Here is a 22,838-nt window from a genome sequence, read left to right on the forward strand (position 1 = left end):
CCTTAAGATTTTGGAGTCAATACCTAAACTTAACCTTCACCTTAAAAACTTGGAGTTCATGCGTAAATTTGATGTTAGCAACAACTTAAAAATGTTATTTTTGAGAAACATGGACGAACGTCTAATTCCTGAAGTGAGACTGTGAGAGCTAGTTGGGCGAGGTAGAGGGGCGGTGGTGGTACAACACAGAGTGTGGCTGTCCTGGCAGGTCTCTTGCTCAAATTCCAATGATACAACTTTAATCAGACCTAATCTGCTTATCGACCTCCCAGGACGCTGTTCGGCCTTAAGTGTTTAACGGAATGCATGGACCCGTAAGATGCTGCCACTCGAAAGCATAAGGTAGGCTGCAGAGGGTGTTACCCTTAATCTGATTAATTAAAATAAACTATATGGATAGAGAAAGATCTCTCGTTATTTCTCCCTCAATTCAATTCTCTCTCTCTCTCTCTCTCTCTCTCTCTCTCTCTCTCTCTCTCTCTCTCTCTCTCTCATTATATCTCTCTCTCTCTGTCGTTATCTCTCTCTCTCTGTCGTTATCTCTCTCTCTCTCTCTCTGTCATTATCTCTCTCTCTCTCTCTCTCTCTCTCTCTCTCTCTCTCTCTCTCTCTCTCTCTCTCTCTCTCTCTCTCTCTCTCGTGACACATTCCTCAACACATTCTGGCACACACAAAAGGGAGAGATGTCGTTGAATGGGCTGCCTGACTAACCTTGCTGCTCTAATGTTGATGCCCTCTCTTCCTGATTTTGAATGAGTTAATAGACCAATAAGAAAAGAGAGTTCCAAACCTATCTGCCTATAAAATCTAATTTTCTATTTTGCCCTCCCCACTCAGACCACTCCCAGACAGTCCTAGCAATTCTTGCTTTGAATATTTCCCTTTCTAAGAATCTATTTTTGTAAATGTGTTGACCATTTTAATTGAATACAATCACAGTAACGTATTTACTGGTTACTACAGTATAAAGGATTTGATATTGAGATAAAAATGTCTGTATTGGACCTTTAAGTGTTTCTTTTTCCCCCTTGTTTCTTTCACCTCCAGCTCACCGCCATACCTTCATAATTGTATCTTTGTTCATCCATTTAATCTGTGTTTCTGGGAGGAAATACACATGGAGGAGTATTCGGTCATACGTTCACCACCTTTAATTGCCCCTAGTGAGTACAATGGAAAAATAGGCCAATTTCTTTATTTCTTTCCAATGCCGTTGTTTGCTCCAATTAACTCGAAAGATGAATGCAATAATTGACACGTAATTGGGGTTAGGAGAGATAACCTTAGTTAATGGGTGGCAGAGATGGACATATCTGACAATGATAACGAATCCGTTGAAACATCTGCAGAAGGAACATTGTCTATGTCAAGACGGAGACAGAGAACTAGTTACAGTAATGCTTCATAATTACCGTGGCCTCATAGTCACCTGTGGATCTATTCATACCTATGGAACAGTCAGCGTTAAATAAGCACATTATGTTGTTCTGTTGTTTTCTTTTATTGCTGTGGTTTTACTGTAGATTTATGTTGAGTTGTTCGCTTTCTTTTAGGCTAGATGGGTTATAGCTAGCGTCCCATTTTTTAGGAGAAGAAATCCTCACGGGAGGCGACAACTGATATAACTGGCATAAATCTCCCGGTTATTGTACATGTTTGGTTATAAATGTAGGTGCTCTAGCTCCAGCACAACAGAACATTATACACCATAATTGTACCGTTATACAACTGGATATTCAACTGACTACAGACCGGAGACAGTAGGTTATAAACACACAATGACACACATGACCCACGTCTGTAGCATTATGATGGGGAGGGATGTGTGTGTTGTGTCAGTGCTTCTCTCTCTCCTATCTATCCATTGGATTTCGCTGATGACAGGATATTCGCTTCTCCATTCTACTTCCCTGTCCTTCTTCTTAGTCATTTAGCGAAGAGTTCCCCAAGCTCAGTCCTGGGTGCACGTTTTGGTTTTTGCCCTAGTACTACACAGCTGATTCAAATAACCAACTCGTCATCAAGCTTCGAGTATTTGAATCAGCTGCGTAGTGCTAGGGCAAAAAAACAAAACCTGGACCCAGGTGGGGACCCAGGATCAAGTTTGAGAAACCCTGATTTATCCAGAGCAACAAGGGTTAAGGGCTTTGCTCAAGGGAACATCAACAGATTTCTCACCCGGTCAACTCGGGTATTCCCCAGCAACATTTCAGTTACTGGCCCAATGCTTTTAAACGCTGCACTACCTACCCCCAAAGTTCAGAGGTTATCCTAGGAAACTGTGGTTGTTACCTCTTCAGCTCAGGGGGGATCAGATTACTAACCACGATGTAAGAGGATACCGACCACAGCTCTGGTCACCTGGGGTGATCAGGAAGAGGACAAGTCAATGACTGGCCCTTTGCATGGCTAAGAGCTTGGCATTTGCAATGCTAGGATAGTCAGTTCGATTCCCGGGACCAACTGTACCTAAAACATTTATGCGCACATGACTGTAAGTTGCTTTGGATAAAAGAGTCTGCTAAATGGCATATATTACAGTATTTGTATTTCTATGGTTACTTGTTATGTTTTTAATGTACTTATAAATCTAGTAGATAAGATATGTGCACGTACACGTGCATACGCATGCTGACACACACCTCTTCCCTAGGTTTCTTTCCAAAAGCAGAAAACTGTAATTGCACTCAGTCTAGGCTGTTGTCCTTGGTAATCTCAGTGCTGTGTCCAGTCTAATCAATCCCCTCTTTATTGGGCTGTGATGCTCCATCTCCGTGCAGCCTCTCTGAGGACTCCCCCTCTGCTCTGATGAGGCCCTCCACATGTTCAATACAGCGATCAATACGGAGGCCACAACCCTGACACACACTCTTCCGCTGACTAAACGAGCAGGGATTAAGAGAGAGCCTGGTATGGCCGTGCTTGTCTGTAAGAGCATTGCATTCTTAAAAAGCCTGTAAATAAATCGTGCCGGGATCTCCCCTGAGTGGCTTTGGCCCTGGTACAGGGTTCACGACCCCAGTCTGAGTGTCACAGTGAAAGGTCTTGTGAGGGCAGACAGTGATCCTGCTCTGTCTGCTGGGTGACCTGGCCTTCTTGCCCACAGATTAAGTCCTAAAGCGTTTAAACATAGGCACGGGGGGGTGGGGGGGATTAGCGGAGATACGCCGACCTAGCAGCTGGTTGGCCACTTGCACATTCCTCTCATCAACCCAGCCAGTATTAATAGAAACCTGTATTCACCCAGTGTTCTCTCCCCAAATGGATGATCTCACTGACCCTACGGTCATCAAGAGTGGGGGTGGAGGAGGAGGATTGGGTAAGGACAGCTAGGGACATAGGTGACAGCCAAAGTCTGAAGGGCCACAAAGGTACTTACCGAGCCCACAGTGTGATCCTTATCTTTTTTTTGTTTGCTTGTTATTGTCGTTGTTGTTGTTGTCCTATCATGAAGCTCTATTCAGACTGTCCTGAGATCATGAAGCTCAACTCCATTTTGTAGTTTCATATTCTTCTCATGGATTCACGGATTCATTCATTAACGGATGCATTATTTCATTCATTCACGCTCTCAGGTTGGAGTGACCCTTTGTGGTCCCAGGCTGTGTGTCCTTATGGAGGTCAAGTCGAGTCCAGTCCAGTCCAGTCCAGCTGGCCTTTCTGTGCACCAGACATCCAGGCTGCCAGAGGTCAGGGGTCACCTCATGTCAAAACTAGCCTTTATCTCTGATTGCAGGTTATCTGTCCCCTGGCCCTTAGCCCTTGTTGTGGTTGGTTTGGCTGGCCACCTGTGGAGTAAGAGCAGGGGGATTAGTGTTCCTACTTTGTGCCTGCTCTTCCTCCTCCAACTCTTGAATCCCTTTCACTTACAACTGATTGGTGTTGTCTCTGACCACTCTCCCAGATATTGTATTGTTATTTTTTTTTTATGTAACCTTTATTTAACTAGGCAAGTCGGTTAAGAACAAATTCTTATTTACAATGACGACGCTGGGCCAATTGTGCTCCGCCCTGTGGGATGCATGGGATGCAGTGCCTTAGACCGCCGCGCCACTCGGGAGTCAACTTGATGAGAGATTACTGAAACTATAGAGTCTATAATAGGCTACATGAAAATGTTTTGGATTAAATGTAACGTGCAAAATGTAATAGCACTCTCCTGCACAGTCACTTCTACCATTTGATAAATTGCATTGGCCCTCATACAGTGTATTCCTATGAGAGTCCCCCTGTAGAGTTAGGGTCGACTCTGTCGGAGGGAGAGGGTTGTGGCAAGCGCTGGTTCGATTTTCTCACCTTTACCTCTTGTTTGGCTGCTGTGAAACAGTTGACCGGACACTGGCTCTAGCTGGTGTTTTCTTTCCCAGGGTTCATCTCTCAGTCAGCCGAGGGATTCCTCACACCTTGTTACACTCATGAATAAACAGGAGAAAGATAACAATATGAGGAGGGAAAGGGAGGTTTTCTAGCCTAAACCCCAACCAATGTGCCTCCTCCTTGCCTCAGCCCATGGCTCATGTTCTAGAGGGGCCCACTGACTTCTGAGTGGCCTTGTTGGCTGATACCGAGCGGGGGTCTGGGCCTCTCTGCTCTGCTTATCACAGGTCGGTGTTCTGCAAGGACACACACACACACACAGCCACAGGACACTGCTTAGCATAACGCTACAGCGCTATGCCAGAGATCCCTGCCGCAGGGGGTCCACTGCAACACACGTAAACAAACTCTCTCTCTCTAACACAAACACACACACTCTCCCACACGGCTCTTGTCACCTCCCGTGTCTGGCCAGGGTCAGCTGTCCAGGCCTGTGCCTCCTGATGTAGAGTGTGTGACCCAACACAACCACCTCTGGCTCTCCAGAGAGGTAAACAAGAGGCAAGGACATAGAGTCCCAGAAAACGCCTCAGAAAACGCCATGCACACACACACACACACACACACACAGGTACGCACACACAGGCACGCACACACACACACACAAACACATCTACATTGGGGACTGCAATAACTGCAAATTGAATATGTCTGGAAGGTAGATCTGTGAAGACTTGGCGGGAGGGAACGTTCACAGGAGAAATAGCTGTAAATGTCCAAGCTGCAACACGGAGGCAAAATGCAGAATGGAATTGTAGCCCAGCAATAAGAGGAGTATAACATCAAAGAACAGATACCTGTGAAGGACACTTTTTTTTTTCGGGCTCTTTGCTGTGTTTGATCGTTTGATTTTTACTGTGAGCTATTTGACATTTGGGATATTAGGATGTAGAAGAGAAAGAATTCAGCTATGGAGAGGTTAGCTCACAATCACAGTGGTGGAGTTTGGGCCTTGTGTGACATGGCTAGGATTTAGGGCCTCTCTGGGGCACTCCTCCAGAGTGCTTAAATGCTTCCATGTTGCCTTTGTTTTCCCATCGCCCTGGCTGGATTCCCCCTCATTATTCCTCCCGTTCGGGCCGGCGGAGGGGTGCTGCCCTGGTAGTTGAAAGGTTAAACAAAGCGCAGCGACTGTCAGCCTGAGTGAAACCAACTGGCGCACGGCTATCAGAAGATAATCAGCACTAATAGGTACATAATGGCTAACAGTGGGGCTGCGCTCTCGCAGATGCATCATCAGGCGACGAAACGCAGACAGCGTGACCTCGCAATCCCACCACAGCTCTCACCTCTTTAGACCTATCAGGCAGAGCGAGCGAGACACCAGGAATGTACTGGTACCCCTCCTTCTCCTCGGGATTACCCCGAACGGGGTCCACTTGATTGGGCCGCGCTACTTTGCTGCTGAGTTCAACCCAGTCCCTCCTTTAGCTTCGACAGAGAGTATCAATTAATGGCTTGGAAAGTCAACTTGTATTTGAACGGGGGGTTCCGCTGTTACAGAGTTGAACAACTGAAGCATTCTTTGGAATCAGAGGCTCCGAGACGCTCTGCGCAGATGTCGTGATGTTCTCAACCACCACTGACAGCTTGAGCACCGTGAATTATATTTCCCTGCGTATGTTTTCTGTTTTCTTATTAAGAACAGCAATCACAAAGTAGATGACAAAGAGTCAAGACACAAAGAAAGCAAAGAGCAGACAGCATTGTTCATTAATGATGTAAACCGCTGCTGTCAAACAGCCTACATAAGAACAATGTCCTGACCCTTTACATGGTAATGTACTATTGTCTCTGAGAGTCTATGAGATCTGGTGGGGCTACATTTCTCCTGTCTACCGCCCCAACAGGCCAACAAAATAAACAAACTTTATTCAAGTAAAGCCGGGTGGGTCGATCCAATGTACACCTCGAGCGCATCAAAGCGGCTCTTTGCCACGATACTGTTGACACATCCAACAAAGAGTTAACACTCTAAAGTGGTGCAATTGAGCAGAAAGGGTCACGGGGTCACGTGTTAAACGAATGTACACATGCACATTTTCGGCCATCTGCGAAGCATCCAGCCGACACGTCCTCTGACAGCACTTGGCCGCTCTCGCTCGAACTCTCCACGGTCATTCTCTGTAAATAAAGATTGCTTTTGTTGAGGCCATCGTGTCAGAGCCACCGGCTCCAGGGGCCAGGCCATGGAGAGAGGGTGCAGGTAGGGTAGAGGGGGGAATAGAGGGTCCAGGGAGGTAGGGGGTAAGGGAGGTAGGAATGGAGAGATTGGGGTCGGGGTAATTGCACCTCGATGGAGGTTGCGTTTGATCTCTGAGGTGTCCGGACCTATTTACAGAGTGAATATGCCACGCTAAGGAATGCTGCAGCTACGTAGTTGATCTAGAGTTCAGAGAGAGAGGGAGAGATAAAGCAATGTGGCAGAAACCGACAGTGTGTGAGAGAGATGTGTGCTCACTGCCCTTAGAGAGAGGTCGAGACTGCGAGAACTACACAGACTTACGGGCAGTTTTCGTTCCCAGAATTGAAAACAAATACAACAATTTTGAAACCAACAACAGAAAAGGAGAAAATCTAGTATCTATTGGGATAAAACCCCCTTTGTGCCATATTAGCTGCAAAATATGTAGCTTCCTGCCACACCTGTAGGAACAGCCAGTGGAACAACCAAACTGAGCAATAACATTGCTACCTGTGTCTTTCAAATGTTTTCATTATTGCTTACTGTAGTGTCCTGTTAATTGTTGCAAGTCATTGAGTAGTATTATTTTTCCTATTATTATCTATCTGGGTCAACATTGATTTCAAATAAAATCAAAGCAAATCCAATTTTGTTGGTCACATACACATGGTTAGCAGATGTGAATGTGGGTGTAGCGAAATGCTTGTGCTTCTAGTTCCGACCATGCAGTAATATCTAACAAGTAATCTAACAATTCCACAACAACTACCTAACACACACAAATCTAAGTAAAGGGATGGAATAAAAACATGTAAATATATGAATGAGCGATGACTGAGCGGCATAGGCAAGATGCAATAGATGGTATAGAATACAGTATATACATATGAGATGAATAATGCAAAATATGTAAACATTATTAAAGTGGCATTATTAAAGTGACTAGTGATATATTTACTAAAGTGGCCAATGATTTTGAGTCTGAATGTAGGCAGCAGCCTCTCTGTGTTTAGTGATGGCTGTTTAACAGTCTGATGGCCTTGAGATAGAAGCTTTTTCAGTCTCTCGGTCCCAGCTTTGATGCACTTGTATTGACCTCACTTGTATTGACCTTGTATTGACCGCGGGGTGAACAGGCAGTGGCTCGGGTGGTTGTTGTCCTTGATGATCTTTTTGGCCTTCCTGTGACATCGGGTGCTGTAGGTGTCCTGGAGGGCAGGTAGTTTGACCCCGGTGATGTATTGTGCAGACCCACCACCCTCTGCAGAGCCTTGCGGTTGCGGGCGGTGCAGTTGCCATACCAGGCGGTGATGCAGCCCGACAGGATGCTCTCAATTGTGCATCTGTCAAAATTTGATGTGTTGATATGTTTGCTTTGGCAATGTATGTGGCAACACTTTCCATGCCAATAAAGCCATTTGAATTTGAATTTGAGAGATAAGGGCAGAAACAGAGAGAGAGAGAGAGAGAGAGTGAGAGAGTGAGAGAGTGAGAGAGAGAGAGAGAGAGAGAGAGAGAGAGAGAGAGAGAGAGAGAGAGAGAGAGAGAGAGAGAGAGAGCAGCCGGGCCGCCCCCTCGTATTTAACTAATCATCTCTCACTGTGTATGTGAGGCTGTGTGTGCATGCGCATGTGTGTGCACATTTGCATGTGTGTATGTGAGAGTGTGTGTGTGTTCATGTGTGTGTGTGCCAGTGCGAGGCCAGTCTAGGCCATGGTGCATTGCAGTAGCCCCTGATAGAGCTAAACTGCTGGAGAGCACACAGGCCCGGCACCGAGCAGCAGGCTCTTTGAACTCTAGACTTCAGCAGAGCTTGAACTGGGTTAATCGCTATAAATATTTAACACGCTGCAAAAGTTCTAGCGCTGAACTATATGAAAGGCCAGAACAGCATCCAGTAGTGTCATCTCTGTCTCCCTTATTTACTGTGGCAATAGTTGGAGAATGTTCTCTCAGAAAATTGTCTTTAAACATTGTATTTTACCTAATTTGACGATATAACTATTAGTATTTGTATTGGCAATTTAGACCAAAACAAATCCAACTGCTCAGATTCAATTAATGGTTCTGATTACTTGGATGCAAAGTTGCTTTTTAAATTCTTTCAACATTTTTGTAATTTACAGTTAAGTGCCTTGACCAATTTTTCCACCTAGTCAGCTCAGGGATTCAAACCAGTGACCTTTCGGTTACTGGCCAATGCTCTTAACCGCTAAGCTACCTTTCCCGCTTCTTTGGGTGAGTTTTCTCATGCCATGCAACAGCCTATTTTTGAGTACTGTGCCATCTGCACGCAAGTAAATTGAGAAACTCTTGTGGACGAAATGTTCTACTCTACCAATGAATCTGAATCACGGGTGTTATCAGCGTAATCGATAGTCGTGTCTCTCGGTTTCAAACCTCCCTTGTGCTCGCTAGCACAGCTTAGAATATGGCTAGCAGAGAGACGGTACGGTAATAGAAACTAGGCTAACGTTGTTGATGAAGTGCTCTAAGTATCCCTAGGAAACACAAGTTGATGGGTGGGGGCATAACGATTTATAGCTGGTAAACAATGAGCAGAGAGAGGGTTGTTTGATGATCAACAGTCTGATGAAGAGTGCTTGGTTACGAAACAAGCCGGCGGGTCGCCAGGGGGTTGCTGCTGCTCGCTGCTGCCATCCCTGTCACTTCATAAGGTGGATTATTTCATCACAGTTCAAACCTAAATTGCCTTTGCCACTGCACCTCTCTCGCTCTCTCGCTCTCTCTCTCTCTCTCTCTCGCTCTCTCTCTCGCTCTCTCTCTCTGTTGCTCTTTATCCCCTTGCTCCCAGCACCGGGACCTCAAAGAGCATGGTTAAATACCGGGGCCAATGTGTCGCTCTTCAAAGAGACTCAGGTAGTAGCTGGGCTGGCTAGGGGCCAGGTCCTGATGAAGAGTTACTGTGCTGCGATGGCTACACTTCATGTGGACCTCACTGGAGCCATATTAAGAGGCCCCACCTGGACTCAAAGCTTCCCACAAGGCCACTGAAATATGGGCCCTAAGTCCCACCCCGGCCCCACCGAAAAACCCACTAATACCACACTGGGACCCCTTTTTATTTCACTTCATAAATCAAGACAGCGGGATATAGAAGTTAATTTGCCGTAGAAGTGCTTGTATTAGCTTTTGCTCGCTGTAAAGTTCCTGCCCTTCTCCCTCTGTGAACCTCAGCGAAAACAACCGAAACCGAGTGCACGTTTAAATGGTCAGAATTAGCTGTGATTACTTAAGATTTATAAAATGAGCGGTTGTTTGTTGCTCCAAGTCCTAACCGAAGAAATATGAAAGCACAGCTGAAAGGGGGAACTTTGTGGAAGACAAAAGCTGGAAGCAATTTGTGTGGCTACCAAATTAAAGTTATTCACCACCAAGGGTAATTTAATTACCATTCTTTAAATGTTTGAATGACTTTGACCTCTGGAGCACTTGGGGGTCATGCAGGTGCACTTACTTAAGCTAATTCAGAATTTGTAACATGAAACAAGGGCCCAAATCAAACAGCCATCTCCTTGGAATATCTTGTTACCCTGAACCAGCTCTTTGTGTTTGGATGGGAAATTCAATTAATATTTCCACCAGGTCATTAGCGTGTTTTTTCTAAACCTTGAAATCTGTTCGAGTTCCTCATTAGCCCCTAGAGTAAACGTATCAAAGATGAGTTTGACAAGAGGGAAAAAAAGAGACAACTCTAATAGGTGGGGGAAATATAGAACGAGACGTGAACGATAGAAAGAACATGACAGTGTTTCCCAGGATGCACTTCTCCCTGCGTGGCCTGTGAATGGAAACAGGTGTGTGTCTGATTGTGCGGTGGGTCTGGGAGATCCAGGCCTATGTGGTATGTCTACTGCCTGGGTGATGTGGGTCAATGGAGCACATCTGGTACTAGTCACAACAGAGTGCACATGTCCACCACAGCCCTCCTCATCCACCCATCCCTCATCCACCCACCTCCTCTACTCCGCCAGGCCAAGCCGAGCAAGGAGAGGCAAGGCCAGGCAAACATCTGGCTTCTCTCTCTCTCGCTCTCTCTCTCTAGCTCTCTTTGTCTCTCTCTCTCTCGTGAGGGGCATGTTTGATTGACAGGTCTGCTCCAGAATGTGCCCCGCGCCAGGTGAGTAACTCTCCCTGTCATGCCAACGCTGTGGGGCCGCCAATACATCACAGACAACTCTCTCTTTCTTTCTTTTTTTCTTTTTATTTCTTTAACCTTTATTTAACTAGGCAAGTCAGTCTTTCTCTCCAAGTTATCATCCCCTCTCTTCCCCTTTCCCCCCTCTTTCCCTCCCCCTTCCCCTCCTAACATTCTCTGAAAGGCAGTAGCCCCTCAGACAGTCACATACACAATCCATGGTAGCCCGGAAAAGATCAGTACTGACCGCAGACCAGCTATGGGGGGATGAGACTGCAGGGATGATTTACTGGCAAGGGATGTTTTACATTGCAAAACTGCATTCACACAAATACTGCTAGCATATAGGCTACTCATGCCCCCTTCTGAAACAAACTCATAAATATCCTTATCTGGACTAGATACTGTAAAACTCTTCCAGACTCTTTAAACACCGAGTGTACAAAACATTGGAAACACCTGCTCTTTCCGTGACGTAGACTGACCAGGTGAATCCGGGCGAAACCTATGATCCCTTATTGATGTAATTTGTTAAATCCACTTCCATCTGTGTCGATGAAGTGGAGGAGACAGGTTAAAGAAGGATTCATAAGCCTTGAGCCATGGATTGTGTATGTGTGCCATTCAGAGGGTGAACGGGCAAGACAAAAGATTTAAGTACCTTTGAACAGGGTATGGTAGTAGGTGCCAGGCGCACCGGTTTGAGTGTGTCAAGAACTGTAATGCTGCTGGGCTTTTCACACTCAACAGTTTCCCGAGTGTAATCAAGAATGGCCCACCACCCAAAGGACATCCAGCCAACTTGACACAACTGTGGGAAGCATTGGAGTCAACATGGGCCAGCATCCTTGTTGAAAGCTTTCGACACCTAGTAGAATCCATGCCTGGCCAATTGAGGCTGTTCTGAGGGCAAAGGGGGTGTAACTCCTATTAGGAAGGTGTTCCTAATGTTTGTACACTCAGTGTAGATTCAATATGTAACACTACAATCAACAACATTAGCCCCATTGTACTTCTGGTATTTCATGGGTCTGTGGCAGTGCTGTGTAGCCTATTCACTTGGTGATGGTCTGTTGCTGTTCAGCTCTGCTATGCTCCACCACACAGGGGGAGGCAGGCTAGGCAGGGAGTTTTGGCAGCAGCTCAAAGCACAAGTGGACTTGTTATGCTGCGGTAATGACAGACCACAAGTGTATGAGGTGCACTCTCAGTATCAAACACACACTCTCTCACTCTCTTTTTATTCTCCCTCTCCCTCTCCCTGTCTCTCATTCGCTCTCTCTTGCTCTCGCTCTCTCTCTCTCAGTCACACGTACCTCACTTCACCTGTTACACCACAATGTGTCCAAGGCAACAGCAATGAAGATGATGTTTATATAAGTTTACAAATAATATAAATAATGAGACAGAGCGAGAAAAAGAGAGAGAGAGAGAAAGAGAGAGAGAGCGCAAGAGAGAGAGAGAGGCTCAGTATAATAAGTGAGTGTCCTCAGGTGGCCACGTGACCGCTGTGTGACCCAGGTCAGTAGCAGAGCAGCCAGTCACATTTGCGTGACTGATCGGCCATTTGTCTGTATCTGGGTGCTGGCGTGTGTGAGTAAATACTACCAAAAAAATGGACGTGCAACACAATAAGTATATAGACGAGTCAATCAGTCCATGACCTTACTTCCTCTTGGTAGCTCCTTGAGCTCTCGCTCTGTTTTCTCCGAGACACCATCCCAAGGGACTCCGGTCACGGATGATGTTGTTGTTGTAGTTTATTGTTGTTGTTGTTGTTTCCTTTCTGAAAAGCTATTAGCGCTGCTGCCTACTCAGAGCTAGGTTAGTGGACCACTTCATTCACCACTGTTGGGTTGTCTTGGCAGCCAGACAGAGAGCGTTTTAGCATGAACAAGGAAATCGCGCGCCCTCCGCGGATGCTACGCAAATTGCCCGATATGTTTTTTGTGACAATTAAACATCTCTTCAGAGATTACATTTGTTTGTCTTTTTTTTTTTTTTATGGCTCTTGCCCTTGTTTTTTTTTCTCCCTCTCGTTCTCCCTCGCTCAGTGATTTGAGTCGCCCAACTCCAAATTAAAGCGCTCACTTCATCAACCGTGTTGCAGCTGAGTGCCGTTTCGTGACACAATGCCGTCTCCCTAATTAGGGCTGCAAATAAAGCTGCTAGAGCTGCAGGCTTCAGGCTAGGGTCGGACAACACAACAGTTTTGTCACCGTGTAAGGATACCATCTCTCTCTCTCTCTCTTTCTCCCTCTTCTTCCCTCTCTCCCTCTTGCTTTCCCTCGGTCCACCACTCCGCGTAGTTTGTCCCTCTTCTCTGACCTCTCGACCACGTCCAGCGGGGCTCCTGGGCCAAAATAGAATCACCACGAAAACCTGATCCCCCCCCTCCATCAGCCTCTTTCTTACCAAGCAACAGACTGAAGGTAGAAACGCTGCCTGTTATCTGAGGAAGTGCAGATTGTTGCAAAATGGAGTATTGTATGCCCTAAAAACTAGCACTAACTCTATGTTTAAACTGACACACAAATGTGAACATGTCCTGTCTGACTGCTAATACTCTCCCAATTAGAACGTTTAATCATGTTTAATCAAAGACATGCTGTATCTGTCCTTGTACAGTAACGTGTGAACGGTCCCTGACCCCAGTCGCCGCAGAAGGCATCAGACCATCAGTGTTCAGTGTACCAGCCCTCTAGCAGCTAAGCCAGTCCCCTCTCTGAAAGCATGCTCACTATTCTAGCTCTTATTGCTGGGTGAGGAAGGTCAATGGACTAATCGAGGCAGCACTGTTTCCATTGGACAGCGGGGTACGGTGTGGCGAGACCTGGATGTGAACTTTTGAACCTTTCTCATAATAACAGAATCACTACTTTGCTGTAATGCTGTTCAATGTTATATTTAAGCCTTCAGTAAGCGGGATTTATAGAATAATACCCTTGTGCAGGCTGTTTACACACAATCCTCCACACCCCAGCCACACCACCAGCGCTACCCGCTAGCCCTCCTCCCCCCACCTCCAATCACACTTTAATAGGTCTAGTTTGAGCCAATGCCAGCATAAGCGTACACTTGGTTTCTCCTTGGTTAACTTTAATGGAGCTACAAAATATGTCCCCAATTGCCGGTGTACACCTTCATGGTTTGTCCAGCGGATTTGGAAAATTGGAAGAGACGGAAGCCGAGTAAAAAAGTCCCAGTAATTGGGTGTACCCTAGTGTTCTGGGGTCACCTCATGTGTGCTGTGCCATGTCTCTCAGATCACAGGGATGGGAACAGGAGGATGAGAGGAGAAAGTGGAGAAAGGGAGCAGATAGGAGAAAGAGTGAAAACGGGGTAAAGACGGGGTGAGGGAGGGACGGTGGAAGAGAGAGATGTGTGTCATACCTAGAGGTGAGAGAGGGGAAAGAGGGATATAGAGTTACATGTGAGTGGAGAGAGAGGAGAGAGCAAATAGCAGAGAGCGTGGAGCGAAGAGGGGAATGGAAGGAGGGAGAAGGGAGAGATGACGAGAGACAGCAGAGGGCAAAGGAGGACAGGGACAGACTGAAGACAGAGGGGAGAAAAACAGACCCTGAGGGTACAGGTTGGGGGTCCCATATCAGGCTGTGGGTTAAGGGTAGGTGAAAGAGTCACACTCCCAAAGTGTGAGGTCTAATGCAGGCAAGCACAACCGCCACTTACATCCAGCCTCCCTGCCCGATCTGTATCCACAGTAGAAACTAAACACACACAATATTCAGTTGTCCTCAGGCCCCTTCTAATCAAATAGTATGGGGTTTTATTGTGTAGTATCTGGTGCTCTAATTCATTTCAGAGAAATATTTGAAATATTAGTGTGTTATTTGAAATTGTTGTCATGTTACAGACAGGGAATATATTTTGAAACTGTAGAACCTTCTGAGTTAGGGGCGAAGCTACCCTTCAGGAGAAAACCCATGGTGCTATACTGGTTTTGTGTTTTTACTAATGGGATTCCTGTATGTCTCGATTTCATCTTTACATATTTTTGCCTTCAATCCTATTGTTTCTCTCATTTATCTTTTTTGTTCCACTTTATATTGGATTTTGATGGATTAGCGAGCTATTTAACACTGGCTATATTTTTCACAAAACTTAATACAGGCCTATATTTGACATACCAATGGTGTTTTCTATGGAAATCCTTAGTCTCATAGTCAGTTTGTCATTGTCGTGTGTATAGGTGGCAGGGAAGTCAGGCACAGGAGAAACCAACTTGGTGTAACTGGAGTAGTTTAATTTATATAAAACAAACTCCAAGAAACCAACGTACATAAAAATAAACATGGGTAAACATACCCGTCGCACACCTATACAAAATACACGAACACATAACCACAAACAATCTTTGACAAGGACATGAGGGCAAACAGGCGGTTAAATACACAGCATGTAATAAATGGGTGTGTAGATGTGTAGGAAGACAAGACAAAACCAATGGAAAATGAAAAATGAATCAATGATGGCTAGAAGACCGGTGACGTCGACCGCCGAGCACCACCCGAACAAGGAGGGGCATCGACTTCGGCAGAAGTCGTGACACAGTTGGTAATATATGCGTTAGTAACATAGATATAACAGCATAGCATGAGCCAAACAACTTTAGTAATCCACTGTAATTGCTTGGATTTTTTATGACTCAACCTCACCGTCTGGCTGATTAATCCAATATACATGTCTTGAATCTTTGCCTGTGTGTATTGTGCAAATTAATTGAATGTTGACAAGGAATTCGGCAAAACCACAGAAAACAGCATGTCACGCTAAACTGAATACTTCAATGCACAGGGGGAAAAAAGAGGCAGAGAGAAAGAGAAGTAGGAAGAGCACGATAGAAAGACATGTAGACCTATGTTCCGTGTCATGTTTCATAAATGATTAAAGATCCACACAGAGAGGGAGAATCCCAGAGCTGCCTGCCTGACTGGCTGGCTGAACAACAAGTGTACTGATGAATGATGTCTTGGCTTTAGGACTACTAGTGACAGACGGCTGTTGAGCATATCCACTTCACATTCACTCCCATTCATCCAGTGTGTCGAACCGGAGAGTCACCAGATCACAGTGGAACCCTGAGAGAATCCACTGACACCTTGTTGTCCCCTTCACCCCGGCAGACCCATAGCTGACACATACAAATACAGTTTATTGGGCGTGATGACCACATGGTGACCACATGGTGACCACAGTCCAGACGCGTGGGGGCGGGGGGGTTCACCTCAATTCCAACCTTAACCTCACCCTGGTCCTTTTGCACTGAGGTATGGTGGCATGGGGGAGGGAGGTGAGGAGGGGGCTTGTTTGTCCACACGCGATTCCAGAGAGTGTGTGGACACTCTGCGTGTGTGTCTGTGTGCGCGTGCATGCGTGTGTGTGTGTGTGTGCGTGCGTGTGCATGCATTTGTGTGTGTGTGTGTGTGTGTGTGTGTGTGTGTGTGTGTGTGTGTGTGTGTGTGTGTGTGTGTGTGTGTGTGTGTGTGTGTGTGTGTGTGTGTGTGTGTGTGTGTGTGTGTGTGTGTGTGTGTGTGTGTGTGTGTGTGCGTGTGCATGCATTTGTGTGTGTGTGTGTGTGTGTGTGTGTGTGTGTGTGTGTGTGTGTGTGTGTGTGTGTGTGTGTGTGTGTGTGTGTGTGTGTGTGTGTGTGTGTGCATGTGTGTGTTGGGGACATGTGTGCGTTGGGGACTCAAAGCAGAAAGGAGTGACCGTGGAGTTGATTTTGTAAAGATGAGGCTCGTGTTACAGAGCTCCTGTTCCTATTATCCTCCTCTGTCTGTCAGGGTCTCAGTGCACTTGAGACAGCTGGCCCAGGAACCTGATCCACAGCCCTGGCTCCCCCAGTCAGCCAGCCCCAACCACCACCACCCAAAGATCACAACTGTCTGCCAATCCACCCTCTACCCCCCACCTCTCACCATACCATCGCTCCTATTCAATGCCGGAGTGTCTTTGCAAAAAAAACTAAATGAAAAGATTTGACTGAACACTGAGGGGAGTGCAACTATACAAAAACAGGGACACTCAAGGGATGAATAGAAGAGAGAATAGAGGAGAATGGGGAGAATGATTATGGTATGGACGTGGCTGGAGGTCTTCACTCCCCTAGTACTGCTAAAGAGGACCTCTACTCAGTAGAGTGAGTTTGGCCCCAGGCATATGTTAAGATTCGGGTGCTGCTAGAGATTGGTTTGCTGACAATGGAAGTAGAAGGTCAAACCGCTCTGGGTTTTCTTCCTATTGCCAGTTTTATTTCTACTTACCCTCCTCAACCTACGATTCATTATCAAGGCTCAACATGGAAACAGTGGGCTGAGATTCACATGTTTCTTCTGCTTTCTTTCTGTCCCTTTTCTCTCTTTCCACGCCTGGAGCTTCACAATGAACTTGACACTGTAACGCACTCGTGTTGGTCCCATCATTGATTTTGCGTGATTTGCGAGTGGACTTTGTTTTTTTTTGGTTCGCTGTATGTTCTGGTGTATATTTTGTTGCCAGTCACAGTGCTGTGTCCTGTCTCCAGGGTGTTATTGTAACCACAGGGGTGCTAGGGGGTGTGTTTCATCCTCCCAGTGTTCTCTGATGATGCTTAGCTTCCCAAAACTGACATCTGTCAACAAGATGGACTGATAGGTTTAAGCCCCCCAGGTTTTGTACTCATGACTTTCATTTTCCATCAAGTTCCTCCGATGCGTAGGCCAGTGGGGCAGGAACGGGTGGGGTGGGAGGGGGAGGATATGTATAAAGAATTTGGGATTGGCTGTCAACAAAGCTCCAGGCAGAACATGTGACCAGGTTTGCCACAGCTGTCTCGCTCACCATTTTAGGCCAAAGGTCAGTGGGTGAGACGGACAAAACATTTCTTTTACTGTCCACATCAATACGCACTTTTTAAAATGACCAATTTCTCTCTCTCCTCTCAGGATCTGCAGAATGACGTTACGGCAAAGAGGGCCCGTCATCGTTACAGTCTTTTTCACGAACGAGGTAAAATGATTATTTCATCTTGCCTAGGATAAGAAACGTCTTCAGTGTGTTAGCACGTCTTTTGTCACATGGGTATTTTGTCAACTCGGCTGAACCTAAGTTCTGCCAGTACCTCCCCCACCCTCGCATCACCCTCTTCTGTCCCCTCGGCTCTATTCCCCTCGATCCAAACTGGCCCGTGTCAAATCTCGCAGCCCTGTCTTCATGGAGTCGCGAAAGGCGCTTCTGGAGTGAATAATTGGGAACAGGATAAGTCCCACCTTAAATCCCACCATGAGGCTCCAACAGGGTTCCACATGTAATTCTAAGCTCTATTATTGGGCTACTAATGCTGGTGCAGGATGGCGAATCACGGCACAGCCTGCAGACATATAAGTATTAGAAATAAATATTCATCGGAAGGAGATAAATATAGAGAGCGAGCAAATCTACCATGAGACCGTGTGTGGAGCCGCAATTTGCGAGCGACGGGGAGAATTTGCAATAGCTCTTTCGGTAATTGATGGATTAAATTCCATGGCTACGGAGGGAGTTAATGTGCACTATAATTTAGGCAAAAGAAAGCTCAATCAAATGGTGGGTTATTTAAGGAAATGTGTTTTGGCAACGTTTGAGCACCTCATTTCGGGGGCGGGAAGCATTAGGTGGTATGGTACAGTAGTCGAGTAGTAAAGTGTGGATCTATATCAGAGTGTTTATCTATCTGTTTATTGACTTTATTACCACTAAATGAGAGCAGTTTAGCCCGGGTGCCGGGTGGATTTTTCGCCCTGCACAGTCCCTTTGAAGTTTAAGTATATGCGTAATATTATTTCACTGAGCCTGGACTAGACAAATTCCTTGTGCCTGTTTCCTAAAGATCTGCTAGCTCCTTATTTCCATGGTCCACACGCTGATCCCCTCCCTTCACCAAGAAAGTAGCAGGGTTCCTCCAGTCAGCCAAATCTTCTAGGAGGTAGTCGTCTATTAAGCAGCTAATTGTCCAATCAGATGGCTGGCTACTAAGATGGTGTTCCTTTAGCCAGTTCTGAGACACAACATTCACTTCCTGTCTGGATCCTTCATCTATATGAATTATAATCCAGGGTCTGGATGATACCACACCTCAGACTAACACTTTCCACATGGCAGATTTCCACACTGTACAATGAACCAGATTTCTGTAGCATAGCAGAGGGGCCTGTGTTATAGAAGTAGATATTGATTCTACTAGTGGATATCTCTTTCAGGAGCTGTAGTGCCTTTGCCTCTCCCATCATGACAGTGAAAGTTAGATTATTACAGATCTGATTTGGTCATGTAAATGGCGTCAGTCTTATGCAACGCTAGTCCGTCAACTGCAGACGAAAGTTATTTGATGTATGACAATGCTCGTAAGGGCCTTCAGATACACAGTACATTGCATCTTTCTAATCATGTTTTATCAGTGAGGTCAAACCGGCTGGTCTTATGATCCTCCAAGTTGATGGCATACACGCACGCACTTACGTACGCACGCAAACAAACACACATATCCCATAGAGCCCACGGTGATTGATAGGCATGGCAGCGATGCTAGTCACATCTTTGATTGGTACACAAAGCACCATAGACATTCCTTGTTGTAATTAACCTGCAGGTGCCTATTAAAGCCTGCTGGGTATCATCTCCACACTGCTACTTTCATTTTAATTAAGCATTTTGCTGTATTATAGACCTCCGTTTAACTTCAAACGTGCTATTAGATCATTTCCCCTCTGCGTTCTCAGTGACAAGAAGACGAAATGACAGTTTCCGCGGGTGATTCTTGTTTTTGTTCTGCGGAGAAGCAGAGAGCAGCTATACGGTATTTGAAAGCCCTCGTTTTGTTGACATTCATTTCGGGGTTGTCTTTCTAAGAGAGCAGGGAGGAGATGACAGCGTTCACTGGGAGATATCTCTTCAGATGGCTCTGGTGCTGTGCTGGGCTCTTCTCCTGCCACCCACTCTTCTTCGGTACATCATGGGGCTCCCTGGAACAGAACATTTAGCCTGGAGGAGAAGCCGTGGGTGGGGGGTCCATAACTTTTGATGAATGAATACATCTCTGATTCACTTCTCTTTAATCTCCTTGTTTAATCTTCAGCCATCTTTTTTTCTCCCACTCCCCTCTCTATCTTTCTCTCGTTCCCTCTTTTTGGCCTCCGCTCCTCACTCAAGACAGCGGTTGCCGGGTTTAATTATAGTACATTGAACTCTTGTCTCTCTGTTCCATGTCTAGTAATCATCTCTATGAGACTTAAAGTCTACTCTCCCATCCTGTGTGACATGGGTCGGGTGAATTGTGAACTATTGCCATAATAGGCTAGGAGAAATACATTTCAAATACATCTGATAAGCTAGTTGGTTAATTAGGTCGGTTGTTCATTAGTAACTGGTCGTCTCACACTAAAGTTAGAGAGTTGGTTAAGTTGTTAGCTCACAACACTGCTTTAATGCAGATGACAAAGAGGCCAAAAGATAGTTTTAGGTCAACATAGTGAAGTGTGACCCAGACAGACCAAGACAGAACCAGCAAGGCTGGTGGAGCCTACTGTATAACCACACAAAGCTCGTCACCCCGGGGCTTGGCCAGGGTACCCCCCCCCCACCGCCCACCGCCCTTCCCTCCCTTAGCCCGATAGGGGAACTGATTAAGACATCAAAGAGCTCTGCAGTGTAGATCAAAACCCAGTGCTGACTGGAGCGAGCTGATCCCGTGTAGACTTGCGCTGCATCCCTGCAGTGGGAGATTTGCCAGTCCCAGCAGCGAACGCTGCTCCGCTCCATTAGTATCTTCATGCCAATCGGAGACTCCCCGGGGTTAGACATGTAGCCAAAGATGAGTCAGGGCTGTGCAATCAGCCCATCCATTGAGGCAGGTGCTTTAGCAGCCAAACACCAGCTAACGTCTCTGTGTTCCTGTCTCTGTACTGGAGCTGGTGCTGGGACTGTAGCTCAGGGCCCTGCGTCACCCCCACTGTTTTATCATCCCCAACACCGAGCAACCAGCAGCGCGCAGAGCCGAGCAGCAGCCCTCAAACTCTCGATCTCTCTCTCTCTCGCTCTTTCTCTCTCGCTCTTTCTGAGTCTCTCTCTCTCCCTCGAGGGGTTTCGTTCGTCTGATTCCACGCTCCAGCTTCTTTAGCTCAACTTTGCCACTATGAAGTTTTTTACTTCTCTCTTATTCCCTGGCTCACACACCCCCTAATGTGGTAATGATCGGAATAGGCCATACAGATATGAGATTTCAAGGAAAGTTTTCCCTTACCGGGAAAGAAAATGTTCACGTTTCATCGAATGCTGCGAGTGTCAATGGAACGGGTAGAAATTCCCAAAGTCAATGAAGACCAAGTGTGTTGAAAGACCTCCAATAAACTGGTTAGTGAATAGGGAATCACTGGAGTCATTCTAACCTAAGGGGGGGGTAACATGAGTTTAGTCAAACATAAAGGGAAGTTATGGAATTATCTGATACTTGTCTTTCAGTATGGAAATATAGATTTCAACTGAGAGCTCATTGTGTGATTTTTGCATGATTGTTCCTCTGTAACCTGGAGTTATTCTGGAATATTTTTCCTTTTGGGGATATTATTCTGGTTTTGTTTGGAGTAAGTGAGGTCATGTAAGTGGATTGTAAGCTGAGGGACAAGAGCTTTTGGAAACATTTGTTAAAATATCCTTTAATGCCCAATTGAGATGGGTAGGTGCCAGGCACACACACACACACACACACACACACACACACACACACACACACACACACACACACACACACACACACACACACACACACACACACACACACACACACACACACACACACACACACACACACACAGACTCACATAACAAGATGGCGCCGATAAACGTGGTCTCCCTGTTCATGGCTCCAAAACATTTATTTTTTCTGTGTTATTTATCACATTATTTGCTCAGAACGTCATGCAGCCGGAAATAACTTTGGGATATTAGAGTGGCGGTAACTCACCAGCATTTTTTGACCAGAAATATGACTTTCCTGAATTGGATTCTTTGTTTGTAACCCCCAAGGCAATTTCACTTATCCCAGAGACTGCTCCAAGACGCTGCTGGCGAAGAAGAGGTATTCGGAGTGGACTTTTAGTCCGACTCAGGAGGCGTGCGTATCACCCACCGCTTCAGAGTATACAGTATTACTCGCTAATGTTCAGTCCCTGGACAATCAAGTAGACGAGCTCAGGGTGAGCAATTCCTTCCAGAAAGACATCAGGGACTGTAACATACTATGTTTCACAGAATTATGGCTCTCTCCGGATATACTGTCCCCGTCCATACAGCCAGTTGGGTTCTCAGTACATCGAGCAGACAGGAATAAAGAACTCTCTGGGAAAACGAAAGGCGTGGGTGTATGTTTCATGATTAACAACTCATGGTGTGAATGTGGTAATATACAGGAACACAAGTCCTTTTCACCCGACCTTTAAAAAAAATATATTTAACCTTTATTTAACCAGGTAGGCTAATTGAGAACAAGTTCTCATTTACAACTGCGACCTGGCCAAGATAAAGCACAGCAGTTCGACAAATACAACAACATAGAGTTACACATGGAATAAACAAACATACAGTCAATAATACAGTAGAGAAAAGAAAAATTTATATACAGTGAGTGCAAATGAGGTAAGATAAGGGAGGTAAGGCAATAAATAGGCCATGATGGCGAAGTAATTACAATATAGCAATTAGACACTGGAATGGTAGATGTGCAGAAGATTAATGTGCAAGTAGAGATACTGGGGTGCAAAGGAGCAAGATAAATAAATAAATACAGTATGGGGATGAGGTAGTTGGATGGGCTGTTTACAGATGGGCTATGTACAGGTGCAGTGATCTGTGAGATGCTCTGACAGCTGGTGCTTAAAGCTAGTGAGGGAGATATGGGTCTCCAGCTTCAGTGATTTTTGCAGTTCGTTCCAGTCATTGGCAGCAGAGAACTGGAAGGAAAGGCGGCCAAAGGAGGAATTGGCTTTGGGGGTGACCAGTGAGATATACCTGAAGGAGCGCATGCTACGGGTGGGTGCTGCTATGGTGACCAGTGAGCTGAGATAAGGCGGGGCTTTACCTAGCAGA

At 45.9% G+C, this 22,838-nt stretch overlaps 1 long non-coding RNA gene across 1 annotated transcript in view; it reads left to right on the plus strand.

Annotated features, from left to right (window-relative positions):
- The first annotated feature begins 60 nt into the window (after window positions 1-60).
- The window catches only part of LOC123729308 (uncharacterized), a 36,157-nt gene continuing 13,379 nt past the window's right edge, over window positions 61-22,838 (plus strand). The window contains exons 1-2 of the long non-coding RNA XR_006761085.1: window positions 61-342; window positions 17,666-17,729. This is a non-coding gene — a long non-coding RNA (uncharacterized lncRNA). The remainder of the gene's footprint in view (window positions 343-17,665; window positions 17,730-22,838) is intronic.

Source organism: Salmo salar, chromosome ssa20, assembly GCF_905237065.1.
Source record: "Salmo salar chromosome ssa20, Ssal_v3.1, whole genome shotgun sequence".
In the NCBI taxonomy this organism is placed as follows: Eukaryota; Metazoa; Chordata; class Actinopteri; order Salmoniformes; family Salmonidae; genus Salmo; species Salmo salar.